Source organism: Schistocerca piceifrons, chromosome 10, assembly GCF_021461385.2.
Source record: "Schistocerca piceifrons isolate TAMUIC-IGC-003096 chromosome 10, iqSchPice1.1, whole genome shotgun sequence".
Classification (NCBI taxonomy): Eukaryota; Metazoa; Arthropoda; class Insecta; order Orthoptera; family Acrididae; genus Schistocerca; species Schistocerca piceifrons.
Window position 1 is genome coordinate 94,005,589 of NC_060147.1, and position 15,191 is coordinate 94,020,779.

General features: G+C 41.6%; 1 long non-coding RNA gene across 2 annotated transcripts in view; it reads right to left on the minus strand.

Annotated features, from left to right (window-relative positions):
- The window catches only part of LOC124719114, a 392,960-nt gene that overhangs the window by 2,029 nt on the left and 375,740 nt on the right, over positions 1-15,191 (minus strand). Inside the window, exon 3 of one of the 2 annotated variants that reach the window (XR_007005991.1) lies at positions 5,049-5,196. This is a non-coding gene — a long non-coding RNA (uncharacterized LOC124719114). Of the gene's footprint in view, positions 1-5,009; positions 5,197-15,191 lie in introns of both variants that reach the window. The other variant, XR_007005990.1, reaches the window with a different exon arrangement.

Consider the following 15,191-nt stretch of genomic DNA (forward strand, 5'->3'; position numbering starts at 1 on the left):
TATATCCACAGTGAAAAGCTACGACGAGCGCCCTTAAAAAGCCCCAGTGCACAAATGGAATAGGGGTGGACAGTTTTCTCTGCTTGAGATACTCTTATTAAGAAGAAAAGTGATGCACTCAGACAAGGAGACTTCCCAGCTGGAGCGGTGATTACAAAATCGAGTCAAATTTACGAAGAACTTGGCAGTATGAGCTCACTTATCAGTATGACGTTGCACGCCCTCTGGCTTGGATGCACGAATTGTTCGGCAGGCAAGGGAGCCATGAGGCCGGTGCATTCTCTCAAGACACAAACTGGCCCACGCGTATTGTAATTGGTCTTTGATATCCTGGATACTCACACAGGAGTGGAGCTGGTCCCACACAGGGTCTATTAGAGACTGATCTGGGGATTTTGATCGTCATGGGAGTATGTCAACACCAGGCAGACAGTTCACGTGAAGACGAGCATTGTCCTGTTGGAAAATGGCAGCATGGTACTCTTGTAACACACGAGGGCGCAAGATGTCTATGATGTACTGTAGTGCCGTCGGAGTTCCCTCAGTCGCTGTCAGCTCTGATTTGAGGTGATACCCAGTGGCTCCCCACAGTGATGTGCCTCTCCAGTTGGGATAATGGGACCTCTTCAAAGGTCGTCGCTGTAGTCTATGATGATGGTCACCTGGGGTACACCAGAACTGTGAATCATCACTGAACATGATGCGATGCCATTCGTCAGAAATCCATGCTTCCCAGTCGCGGCACTATTTCAACTGCAGCCGCTTCTATTCTTGTGTTAATAGCAGGCTACAAACTAGATTGTCTGCTGACAGTCTGCAACTAATGGTGTAGGATGACACAGAATGTCCCGTACTTAATCTTGGACTCTTGGATGGCAGGCAGTTGTGAAGGGGTTTTGATGTGCTCGGTGTACAATAGGGCGATTCTGACTTGTGGTGGTCAGATATCGTCGACTCGAACATTGACGATGAGTACGGCTGCCCACAAGTTCCCATGCAGTCCAACATGCGGGCACTGTCACATCCGAATGCCTCAGAAATCCGGATGTTGCCCGATTCTACCAGTCAGTCAAATGGAGACCCGCAGTAAGGCACCTTTCAGACTGAGTTAGGTGCCAATACTCTATCTCACACAAGAATGCAGTATTCCCGTGTTCTACACAGTGATCACTAAACTGTTTCTCTAGGAGAAAATTTACAACTTTTGTAGAAATAAAAATATTTCTTCATGGCTATAGTATGTACTAAACAGTTATTTGTCTTCACATACTTCTTCTTCAGTGCTTTATAAATGGCTTCCATCGTTTCTGGTATTATTTTTGTCTATGTGCACTGCAGTATTCGAATGCTGTACTGTAGAGTAGCTTCCTTCTGTTACAAGAAGTCGTGTTGCGGATGTAGTATTTCTGAGGTGAGTATTCTGCCTCGTAATGTAAGGAGCCAATTTTCCTGAGCGCTTACTGAAGTCTACTCTCGTGCATTCGCAGGTCCTGTGACAAATTTTGATGTATGCTTTTATTATCTCGCCGCGAAACGCACAGCTTCACTCAAGTTAACTTTACTTTCCTTTTTTCCGATCCTCTTGCAAATGAGAACACAGTGCAATTGTACTACACGCAGCTGTAGCGTATAGTAACAAGTTGTTATCCGCCATTCTGAAATTTTGACAAAACTTTGAATCCCATTGTAATATTACATTTTTGCGCCACGCCAAAGATGTTTGTCAAATATCTAGGTCCAATATTTGGTCAAATTTCATTGTACAATAAATTTGGTTGTGTAATAGCCCCCTTAAGACCCAGTGTGTTTGATTCGTGAATGGCGAGCTATGCCAGTGAACAGAGAACAGCGAGCTGGCAGCAGATACGCACCATTAGCAAGATGTGTTACATAAGTGTGTAGGTCTGAGGAGAAACATGTAGTGCAGTTCTTGGTCAGTGATTATGGTGAACAAAGTTTGATGTACTAGAAAGAGCAGCATATACAGGGTAATTTTTTCCACTGTGTAGAGACTCTTGGAACTGACTGATGAGAGTATATGGAACAAAAAAGATTTAATCAACTTCAGTCCGAAAATGCATGGTTTCCATGCTAGAGACCATTTATTCAACCATACTTTGTTACAGAGACTGCGGTCCAATACGCGCTGTACCACGCAGCCACAGTTACAGTATGCACGGTTTCCTCCTACAGGGTGGTACTGTTCCTCATACGTCAAGTCCTATCAACCTCTCCTGCCATAGTAATTGGTAACGTTACGTCCATTTACTCTCTTGCTGGTTCACCTTGTAGCGGATGTGATACACCATTGTACATAATGGTTCCGTATTCGAATCGAAAGCTTACCGACATGGTGTTTACTTGCAAATGGCAAAGGACGGCGGGCAGCAAGGTCGTATCAGGAGCTCTATCCCCGCCGACAACACTCACTGCATTCAATGTTTGCAACAGTGCTTCACCGCTTGTCTGGGGCAGAGTCGATTCAGGAAGCAGGAAATCATGAAGGACGTACCTGCAAGGTTTGGATACTAGACTTGGGGGAAAATGTGGTTGACACTGTCAAAGGCGACCACCTTGTCAGCACCAGGCAGTTGGCCTGCCAGTACAATGTGAGCCAGACGACCACGTGGAATATTATGCATGACAATTTTTACTACCCTTATCACTCACAGAGAGTGCAGGACTTATTAGCGACAGACATTCCACATTGCGAGCAGTTTTGTCACTGTTTTCTTCACCAGGTATCCACGACTCTGGGATTTGTGTCATCCATCCTATTCACAGATGAGAACATTTTTACTTGGAGTGGTATGTTCAACATTCATAACAGTCATCTGTGAGATAGTACTGTGGCAGCGAATCATCAGCATCGGTGCAGCCGGGATGTGTGGGTCGGGATAATTGGCGACCGTATTTTGGGACCAGCCTTCCTTCGACGTTGCCAAACAGGCCGGAACTATCGGCGTTTCTTGTGGGTGACTTTGGCTCACCTGCTGGAAGAAGTGCCATTGATGATTCGAAGGGTTAGGAGTCTGCTACATGATGGTGTCCACTTTGCCGTTTCGCATTCGGGAGGGCGACGGTTCAGTCCGCCATCCTGATTTAGGTTTTCCGTGATTTCCCTAAATGTGGTTCTTTTGAAAGGGCACGGCCGACTTCCTTCCCTAGTCCGATGAGACCGATGACCTCGCTGTTTGGTCTCTTCCACCAAATCAATCAACCAACCAACCAACCAACTTTGCCGTTAATGTCTGGACGCATCTCAATCGTGTCTTCCCTGGTCGGTGGATCGGACTAGAGGGTCAACTTGCATGGGCTGCTCGTTCACTGGATGTCATCCTGTGAGATTTCTGGTTGTGGGGCCATCTCAAAATCGTCGTGTATGCAGAGCTCATTCCAAATGTTGTAAACTGGAGCAGCATATTCATGGTACCTATTCATTGTTCAGATGCAGCCTGGTCGATGTGAACGTATGAGGCAGCACATGTCACGGCGCGTACACGCATGGTTGAGGAACATGGAAAGCGTTTGCAACACATACCGTAACTGTAACTGCATGGTATAGCGCGTATTAGGCGTTAGTCTCTGCAACAATGTCTTGTTGTTGTTGTTGTTGTGGTCTTCAGTCCTGAGACTGGTTTGATGCAGCTCTGCATGTTACTCTATCCTGTGCAAGCTTCTTCATCTCCCAGTACTTACTGCAATCTACATCCTTCTGAATCTGCTTAGTGTATTCATCTCTTGGTCTCCCCCTACGATTTTTACCCTACACTCGGCCCTCCAATACTAAATTGGTGATCCCTTGATGCCTCAGAACACGTCCTACCAACCGATCCCTTCTTCTAGTCATTTGTGCCACAAATTCCTCTTTTCCCCTCATTAGTTATGTGATCTACCCATCTAATCTTCAGCATTCTTCTGTAGCAACATATTTCGAATGCTTCTATTCTCTTCTTGTCCAAACTATTTATCGTCCATGTTTCACTTCCATACATGGTTACACTCCATACAAATACTTTCAGAAACGACTTCCTGACACTTAAATCTATACTCGATGTTAACAAATTTCTCTTCTTCAGAAACGCTTTCCTTGCCATTGCCAGTCTACATTTTATATCCTCTCTACTTCGACCATCATCAGTTATTTTGCTCCCCAAATAGCAATACTCATTTACTACTTTAAGTGTCTCATTTCCTAATCCAATACCCTCAGCATCACATTCCATTATCCTCGTTTTGGTTTTGTTGATGTTAATCTTATACCCTCCTTTCAAGACACTGTCCATTCCGTTCAACTGCTCTTCCAAATCCTTGCTGTCTCTGACAGAATTACAATGTCATCAGCAAACCTCAGTGATTTTATTTCATCTCCCTGGATTTTAATTCCTACTCCAAATTTTTCTTTTGTTTCTTTTACTGCTTGCTCAGCATGCAGATTAAATAACATCGGGTATAGGCTACAACTCTGTCTCACTCCCTTCTCGACCACTGTTTCCCTTTCATCCCTTATGACTGCCATCTGGTTTCTGTACTAATTGTAAATAGTTTTTAGCTCCCTGTATTTTACCCCTGCAACTTTCAGAATTTGAAAAAAAAGTATTCCAGTCAACATTGTCAAAAGCTTTTGTAAGTCTACAAATGCTAGAAACGTAGGTTTGCCTTTCCTTAATCTATCTTATAAGATGAGTCGTTGGTCAGTATTGGCTAATGTGTTCCAACATTTCTACGGAATCCAGACTGATCTTCCCCGAGGTCGGCTTCTATCAGTTTTTCCGTTAGTCTGTAAAGAATTCGCGTTAGTATTTTGCAGCGATGACTTATTAACCTGATAGTTCGGTAATTTTCACATCTGTCAACACCTGCTGTCTTTGGGTTTCGAATGTATGATTGAATAAATGGCCTCTGGCATGAAACCCATGTACTTCCGGTCATAAGTTCGTTAGCGCTTTTTCGTTCCGTATCCTCTCATCGGTCAATCCATGGACTTTGTGTGTGCTGGAAAAACTCACCCAACATTTGGAGACGGTGAGGCTAGAGGCTTGCTGTACCTATGGGATGATCCTGCTGTTGGTGCAGCAGAGCTGGGTCAGCACCCGGGCGTAGCAGGCGACCAGCACCACGACGGTGAGGGTGACGACCGCGACGCAGGCGCCTACCAGAATGGACTCCTCATCCATTGGGACCCGGCGCCCTCATCTGAAACAGTGGACAGAATACCACGGCTGCGTTAGTAAACATGTGCCCAGTGTAACACCACAGCTTACACACTATTGTTGATTCATTTAGCTTTCTGTTTTGTTCAACATCGTATCGTTGAACTTCTGTATTTAGTGTATGATTAATTCGATACTGTCATTAAGTGTAATCTCTGTAATATGCACAATAGGAGAAAATGATATGTTTTGTCTTTCTCACATAATCTCTTTGGTTATCTTTGAGGTTGAATAATTTTGTTTAAATAATTTTTTGTAGAAATGTCAATATGTGCAAATGATCGGTTTTCTTTACGCTACTGGCCATTAAAATTGCTACACCAAGAAGAAATGCAGATGATAAACGGGTATTCATTGGACAAATATATTACACGGTTTATTCCTATCTCCGCGTCCCACGTCCTCAACTATTTGCTTGATTTATTCCTATCTCCACATCCCATGTCCTCAACTATTTGCTCGGTTTATTCCTATATCCGCATCCAAGTCCTCAACTATTTGCTCGGTTTATTCCTAGCTCCGCATCCCACATCCTCAACTATTTGCTCGGTTTATTCCTAGCTCTGCATCCCACGTCCTCAACTATTTGCTCGGTTTATTCCTATCTCTGCATCCATGTCCTCAACTATTTGCTTCATTTATTCCTATCTACGCATCCATGTCCTCAACTATTTGCTCGGTTTATTCCTATCTCCACGTCCCACGTCCTCATCTATTTGCTCGGTTTATTCCTATCACCACATCCCACGTCCTCAACTATTTGCTTCGTTTATTCCTATCTCCGCATCCACGTCCTCAACTATTTGCTCGGTTTATTCCTATCTCCGCATCCCACGTGCTCAACTATTTGCTTCGTTTATTCCTATCTCCCTCTAGTACCATGGAGGTAACTCCGTGATGTCTGAACGGATGTCATATCATGTTGTCCCTTCTTGTCGGTGCCTTCTAGAGCTTCTTTTCTTTACCAGTTCTACAGAGAGCCATCTCATTCATTATCTTATCAGTACACCTAATTTTCTGCATGGCTCTACAGCGCCATATCTCTACCACTTCGATTATTTTTTCTGTCGTTTGCCCACAATCAATGTGTCACTACCATAAAACGCTGTGCTCCATACATACATTTTCAAAAATTTCTTCCGCACGCTAAGACTGATATTTGATACTGGAAGACTTCTATCTGGCAGGAATACTATTTCACCTGTGCTAGCCGGCTGGTGTGGCCGTGCGGTTCTAAGCGCGTCAGTTTGGAACCGCGTGCCCGCTACGGTCGCAGGTTCGAATCCTGCCATGGATGTGTGTGATGTCCTTAGGTTAGTTAGGTTTAAGTAGTTCTAAGTTATAGGGGACGGATGACCTCAGTAGTTAAGTCCCACAGTGATCAGAGCCATTTGAACCATTTTTTTTCACCTGTGCTAGTTTCATTAAAACAGTCAATCAGTTATGTGCTAGTATGCTTTCTATGTCGTCTTCGCTTCGTCCGCCATGTGTTATTTTGCTTCCAAGGTATCAGAATTCCCTCACTTCGTCTACTCTGAGACCACGGTTTTGATGTTAACCTTATCGCTGTTATGGTTTCTGCTGCTTCTGATTTCTTCTGTCTTTCTTCGGGTTACTCTCAGTCCAAATTCTGTACTCGTTAGACTGTTCAGTCCACTCAAAAGGTCCTATAATCCTTCTTCACTTTCACTGAGGATGGCAATGTCATCACCGAATCTTATCTTTCATGCTCTTTCACCCTGAATTTTAATCGTACTCTTCAATCTTTCTTTTATTTCTGTCATTGCTTCTTCTGTGTGTAGACTGAAGAGAAGGCAGAAAGATTATATCCCTGACTCTCTTTTTAATCCAAGCACTTTGTTCTCGGTATTCCTGTGTTACTGTTCCCCCTTGGCTTTTGCACATTTTGTATACTATCCGTCTTCTATATCTTACTTCCATTTTTCTGAGAATTTCGAACATCTTGCACCATTTTACACTACCGAATGCTTTTTCTAGGTCGATAAATCCTATGAACGTGTCTTGATTTCTCTTAAGTCTTGCTTCCATTCTCAATTGTAACGTCAAAACAGCCTCTGTTTAACACTCGGTATTGCATCTCTGGTGCCCGTATTCTGTCTAAAGCCAAACTGCTCCTCGCCGAGATTCTCCTCTATTACTTTTTCAAGTCTTTTATTAATTATTCTTAACATCACTTTGGCTGCATGTGAAATGAGGCTGATTTTCCTGTGCTCGCTGCATTTCTTGGTTCCTTGTTTTTTCGGTAATGGAATCATTACTGTTGTCAAAAAGTCCTCAGGCCATTCACCACTGTCATATATTTTATTACATAACCTCAATATTTCTCTTATTCCATTGTGGTTCAAGCATTTTAGTATTTCTCCCGGTATTGTATCTGTACCTACTGCTTTGCCATTTTTCATTGCAGCAATGGCAGGCTTTACTTCTTCCATTATGATGGTCGGTCCTTTCTCTTCATCACTTACACTGTTGTGTGATTCAAGTTCCAGAGTTTCTGGTTTGCTATTTGTGTCATATATTCTTCCCATCTCTGGAGGACATCGTCACGATCTTTATACACTACCTCTTCGTCTTTACTCAAAATTTCCATAGTAGCACTTCCTGCTCTCTTTTGTTCCCATGTCATAGTCTTTACTCTGTTGTATAGTAAGTCGTATCTTCCCTTCCTGTCCAGTTCTTCAATTTCATCACATTCGTCTTTTAGCCATTTTTTCCTAGCCTGCTCTGTTTCTCTTCGCAGTTCGTTATTTAACCTTCGGTATATCTTTCTTGCATCTTCAGTGTTCTTGTTTTTCAATTTTCTTCTCTCCTCCCTCTTGGAAATCATTTCTTGTGTGACCCATGGTTTTTTTGACCTTTTCCCTTTTACATATCCTATATTTTGCTGTCCTGCTTTAATGATACCTTCTTTCAGCATATTCCAGTACTCGTTGGCATTATCAGGTGCTTCTTTGTCTCGTAACGTGTTTAGAAAGTCCCGAGACAGCATTTCTGTAATTTGTTCTTTGTTGGACCTTATCTTCTCTAGATCCCATTTCTTCACCATTGTCGCCTTTTTCAGTTTTTTCATTCTTATTTCTATTTCTGCCATAAGTAAGTTGTGGCCACTATTAGTATCTGCACCTGGTAATGTGTGCACCTTCTTGATTCCATTCCTGTATCTTTCTTCTACCAGTATAAAATCGATTTGGTTTCTATATTTATCCCCTGGTGATTTCCAAGTGTAGAGCCTCCTCTTATGGTGTTTGCCACTATCAGCTGCATTTCCCTGCAGAAGTCAATTAACCATTCACCTCTGTCATTTCTCTTTCCAAGACCATGACTGCCTACTATGTTTCCCTCTTTCCCTTCTACCACAATGGCGTTCCAGTCTCCCATTACTATTTTGCAGCATTTTTTATTTTCGTCCATTATTCTCTCTATTACATTGTACGTTTCCTCTACAATTTGGTCATCATGTTCTGAAGTTGGCATATACACCTGGACAATCAGTAAATCTTTTTGTGCTCCTTTCAGCCTTACACCAATAACCCGGTCATTTGCATAGTCTACATATTCCACACATTTAGCCAATTCCTTTGTCATAATCATTCCTACTCCATTAATTCCTTTTACTTCTCCTCCTGAGTAGTAGAATACATATTCATCTGACTGCAACTCTCCATGTCCATTCCATCTTACCTCAGCAACTCCTACGAGGTCCATATGATTCTTTTCCATCTCTCTTTTAAGGTTTTCTAGTTTTCCTGCTTGTAGCAGAGTTCTGACATTCCAGGTACCAATTCTCGTTTTGATTTTTTGCCTCCTTTCAAGTTGTCCCCCCCGGAGATCCGAATGGGGGACTATTTTACCTCCGGACACTGATTTAACATGAGAGGAAGCCTTTTTTTGTGCATAAAATGGAGACTGCATTATGCAGGGAAGATAATCTGCGGTGGTATTCCGTTGCCTTCCGCAGTTCTGGAGGCCACCCCTAACATGGGATACAGACGCATTTTGCAGCCGCCCGCTCCGGGTCAGACGCTGCATGAAAAGTATAGGTTGGAAAATGAAAGACCCCTAGCCCTCGAAACCTAATAGCGTCAGGGTCGGAAAAGAACATGAGTTGGCCGAGGGTGGCCAAATAGGAAAGATAAAAGTGAGGAGCCTGGCATAAGTAAGTGGAAGCAATGCCAGGACTCAGCTCGGGGCACCGTGGTCGCCAGCCACGTATCACTAGGTGTGACTCCCTGAGGTTTATTGAAAAAGGAAGAGACCTATATATGTGCTTCATCGATTTAGAAAAGGCATTTGACAATGTGGTTTGGGACAAGCTGGCGACTATTATGAGGGAAAAGAGAGTGGACTGGAAAACCAGAAGACTTATAAACTCATTGTACCTTAATCAAAAAGTTTCAGTTAAAGTGAGAGGAGAAAGTACAAACTGGATCAGACTAGGGAAAGGAGTAAGACAAGGATGCTGTTTATCACCTACTCTTTTCAACCTGTACTTGGAAAATATGACTGACCAATGCTCATTAGATGACAAAGGAGTAGAAATTGGAGGAAGAAGAGTAGGGTGCTTGAGATTTCCTGATGACATGGTCCTTCTAGCCACAGCGGAAAAAGAATTACAGGATTTGGTGGACACCATTGCAACTAACGGAAAAAAATATGAAATGAAAATTAACACAAATAAAACAAAAGTATTGGCAATAGGAGGAAATAAGGAAATAAAAATTGTGTTGAATGGAGAAATACTAGAACAGGTGCAAAATTTTAAGTATCTTGGAAGCAGGATAAACACTGACTAGAAGTGCACCACAGAAATTAAAACAAGGATAGCAACGGCAAAAGAGGCGTTTTATAAGAAAAGGAGAATCTTCTGCAGCGGTATGGACAGAGAACTCAGAAAGAGACTCATAAAATGTCTTGTATGGAGTGTTCTTCTATATGGCGCTGAAACATGGACTATGAGGAAAAAAGACAGAGAAAGGCTGGAGGCTTTTGAGATCTGGACATGGCGGAAGATGGAAAGAATAAGTTGGATGAACAGAGTAAAAAATGAAGAGGTACTGAGAAGAGTGGGAGAGAAAAGGCAGTTACTAGATGTAATAAAGAGAAGAAAAAGAAATTGGATTGGGCATATATTAAGAAAGAATGACGGACTGATAAAAACAGTTTTAGAAGGTTATGTAGAAGGGAAAAGGAAGCGAGGAAGGAAGAGATTCCAGATACTGGATCACATGATGGACGGTACAACATACAGCAGCCTTAAGAAGGAAGCAATGGATCGCAGAAAATGGAGAGGCAAAGGACCTGCTAATATAGCAGATAACTGATGATGATGATGATGATTTCGAATTATTTCGCCAGTTGTTTCTGTATTTGTTGCGGCACTCTTTCGTTCGTCTAACAGTGCACGTTGGGCTAAAGTACATAAATCACTTGTAAAAACACTTAAAACGATATCAAGCGATTGAATATTACAGAAAAGAAACAGGGTTTCTAGGCATTGGAATGTGAAGGGATGAAGAAAGGAAGTTGCATTAACATTCGGTATTTCACCGTATACCTGTGAGCAATCCTGAGCTAGAAATGTCGGATCGCTGAAAACTTATTCTGCGAAGGGAGGAAGTGGGCCCGGCATCATCCAGTTTGAGAAGAAGACAAAGAAGCAGAACCGGTTCCTTGCGCAATTCCAAAAGAGCTCAAGTCGCCATGGGAAACGCTGCGCATACACACCCTTACAACGAAAGTATTTTCGACTTTCGTCATAGCAGGAAATGCGCTTGGCGAAGTATGCCAAAGGTCATTCAAACAGAAATAGGTACTGATTTCTTTGTAAAGTACTCTAAGTTTTCTTATGTACAGTCGTGGAGCGAGACCCCTCGCCTTTTTGTTATGTTGATCCGGACAGCTTTAAAGTCTGCTACACAGCATAACAGGCAAGGCGACGAAGTGCGCTCAGCTGATGTGCTGAGATGGATAGCACTGGAGAAACTCGAGCTTCGAAGACGCCACAGCATCGTCTGCCACCACTTCGTGGTAAACAAAATACCTCAAATCTAAGCCAATGTGTTGTGTTCACATATCTGTGACTATGACTTAGATCTAAAGTGTGGTTATGGATAGTACGTATGCTCAGATTGCGAATATAACATCATGAATAAAGAATGAATTAGGCGTTCTTCCTCTTCCGTAACATCAAATATATTTTAGTTATTCTTTCTTAAGTGGACTGCACAGAAAATAATTCACCAGAAGTGAATAACTTTTTAGTAACACCAGCTGATGTTAACACCTTGCCAGCGCGGGTTAGCCATCCGCTCAACGGCGTCATATCGCGGATCGCGCGGCTCCTTGCGCCGTCAATTCGAATCCTCTCCCGGGCATGGATGTGTATTAGGTTAGTTAGGTTTAAGTAGATCTAGATCTAGGGACTGATGACCTAATCAGTTCGGTGGCATAGTTCTAAGAGCCATTTTTTGACCTTTCGCGTGAATTTTCTTTACATAAACTGCCGTATCTTTAGATTGCGTTGACATAGCACACTTTTTTACACCACCAAGGGACCGTATACTGCAGGAAGTGCGATACATTTCCGCTCATTATGACCACCAGTACTCGAGGTAAACGGGTTTTAAAGGTTGTGTAGACAGATAGACGGTCAAGAAAGTGAGACTAGTAGGGTTCAATTTTTAGCGATTTACGTGACGAAATGCTAACAACGAAAAGAGCTACCACAGTTACTGAAGATGGCCGCAAAATAATTTCCCCTACTCTTTATTCGAAATGTTCCAGTTGCAGTCGATACATTAGCATATTAATCGTAGCTACGCTTTCGATCCAAATCACGTTTACAGGAATGCAAATATAATCCATTTGCCTATACACATGGTAATTCAGATCCCACTATTAATGCTACCGCGTTTTAGATGTGCGAACATTCCCATTGCTAGCTATCTTAAGGAACACTTCGGCTAATGAACATTTTTTGGCTGTGGCACATCAAATGGAGAATTCGAAACATTGTAGAATACGTTTGGCAGCTACGTAGCTGTTTATTTTCTGGGGTGATCCAGAATCATCCTACTAAATTTACTCGTTAATAACAGTTTTTTGTTATTTCGGTAAACATCCCGAAGGACGGTCACATAAGCGGTGACATAAAGGTAGACAATTCATGTTTTTGAGTCCTGAAAGCTCAATGCAACAGAAACTGCAAATCATTTTCCCATTTTCATTGCGAAATTGCCCGTTTATTCATGTCTCGGGTAATAATAGAGGGCTGTTTGCCTGGGTTGTCTGCTAGTGTAGTGAAAGGTGTTTACTACTGCAAGGGGGGTCTGGTTTGTTTTCGGTTCTAATCTCTATGGAGACAGATAGACTATCAGTAAAGGAATTTTAAGAAATTCTCCCGTCCACAATACGTTTTATTGCTACCTTTATTCTGTACCGACGCCCTGTAGATGTCGATATGAAACTCTTGTAGAATTTCATACTTGTTACTGCCTACTTTTTCCGCTTCTGTCAATAATTGAATTGAATTGAATTGAATGATTTTTTAACTGAATTTCGTTACGATCCTTTATTGCTAAATTTGCACACTTTCATGGTAGGTCAGCAACGGTAATCCATTATGACTGGTCTGAACGTTGACACAGACCATTTCGCGGCCGAATGCGCATAATATTTTGCTAATTCGTAAGACACTTATGATATCTCGATAAGCTGAAATTCATTTTTATTAGTAAAGTTCATACTAATTAGCGTTTCTTCTTTCATTGATATCGTATATTTAGGTGTTGTGGTTAACACACTAATCAGCATTAATACAGTCTTACGCATGATTGAAAACAGTCTGACAAATTTCGGATAGTTTTTCAATTTCACGGCTGTGCATAGTATGTTGGTAGCACTTCGTCGCCTTACCTGTTATGCTGTGTGGCAGACTTTAAAGCTGTGCGGGTCAGCATAACGAAAAGGCGAGGGGTCTCGCTCGTTTTGTCAACGAGTGTAATTTCGATAATTTTTGTGTATCTTTTGTTTTGAAGGTTAAGAGAAATAAAAATTACTGGAACTTCTTTTGAGTTCTAATATGAATGGTACTGAAACTACAGTAATATTTTTTCTTTATTTTTGAGCGGATTCCTTTATTTAGGCAGTATCTTGGTTCCTCATTGATCAGACACGCTTTTCTTAAATTGCCCTCTGAAGCCTTTCTGATGGCTCTTGAATCTTTTTGTTACGTTTGTGCAGTAAATTGTCCGTTTAAATACACTCCAGAAAAGAAAGGAGACACCACGAAGGAATTATGAGAATGGGATAACCAAACGCGGCCATCAAAGTCGCCGGATCTCTCCCGTGTTGCGAACGTTTGTAGCACTATGGGCACAGACCTCCAACCAGCTCGGGATTCTGACGATCTAAAGCGTCACTTGGCCAGAATTTGGTACGATATGTCTCAGGACGACTTCCAACAAGCCTATCATTCAGTGTCAAGCCTTATATCTACTCCCGTAAGGGCCAGAGGTGGGCCAACGCGTTATTTATATGTTCAGTTTATGAAGCACGCTCTCTTGAATAAAACACGCAATTTTTCTGAAATTGTAATGATTTGTTTTTCTGCACATGTACTTCACCTCTACCGATTTCCGTGACACTCGAATAATCGCTTCGTGGTGCATTGCTTTTATCTATTTTTTATGTTCTTTTATTTTTTCTTAGACGTATTCTGGGCACAGGCAAAATTCATTTACTGAGGTATTCGATCCAAATCTCTAGTATGTCTCACTACACGAACTTATGTATCTGTCACCCCATACAGCCGATCACATAGAAATCATTAATTAATTCCGTATTTTATTGCTGCCAACAGAAGTATTTCTTTTGAGGCATTGCGAAGAGCAATACGAATGTTAAACATACACGAATAAACGTTCGTCTCCTCATTGTTATTTGCTATTAAAAGAGGTAATTAGAAACATAAACTAGGAGCTGATTAATTATTTAGGACCTTAGTTTTCTCTTACACGGTCTGTTAAATGTGTAACGAATAATATATAAATTTCAGAAAATTAAGTTACAATATTTTGGGTTGAAATTTATTATTCAGTAATTGTTTAGCCATCAATATCCCCAATCTATGAATGCATTAAGTTTCAGTGTTACTTATAATCAGAGTGCGATTTGTGCTTTTACCAGTGGGGGGGGGGGGGGGGGGGGGGGGGGGATGTCTTAGTGGGTTAGTAGAATTATATATGTTACTAGCTTGGACCATGGCGTTACGCATGGTTAAACAGCTATTTATAAATAGATGTTAATGCCGAAACTCACTATTGACGCGTATGCACTATCAGAAAAGCCATCCGTTGTTATATGTTTAAAAGTACATTATAGGTAAAGCTTATTTACAAAATCATCTACATATGGGTACAGTTATACGAGGGGAATTGAAAAAGTAGAGGCACATTTGTGAAAAGTTGTACTTATTCTGATGATAGAAAACTGAAACATATTGATTGTATTAATGATATTATTAAAAACGTTCAGTGTTCGGCTCCACAAATTTAAATTATATGTAAAGTTTTACTCCAATGCGTGGGAAATAAACATCCCTGGTTGGGATGCATAAACTATAACCGGAGGAGGGGATGGTCTGATGCAGAGGGGGTGAAATCCCTCTCCCCCCCCCCCCCCCCTGCAAATCGCACACTGCTTATAATCCGCCTTAATTGCAAAATATTTTATTCATATGACTTGTTTCGGTTCCTCTAGTACCATCTTCAGATCTAATATTTCGGTTACAGTAGTAACCCGTCCAAATACAGCAACTTTCACATGCTGCGCAAAGCATTAAGGTCCCTCAAAAAAGTTTTATTTAAACTTAAATTATGAAAATGCGATCTATAAAGAATACGTATTTCACAAAATTTCTACACAGACAGAAGCTTTCGGTATTAAAATTCACTAACT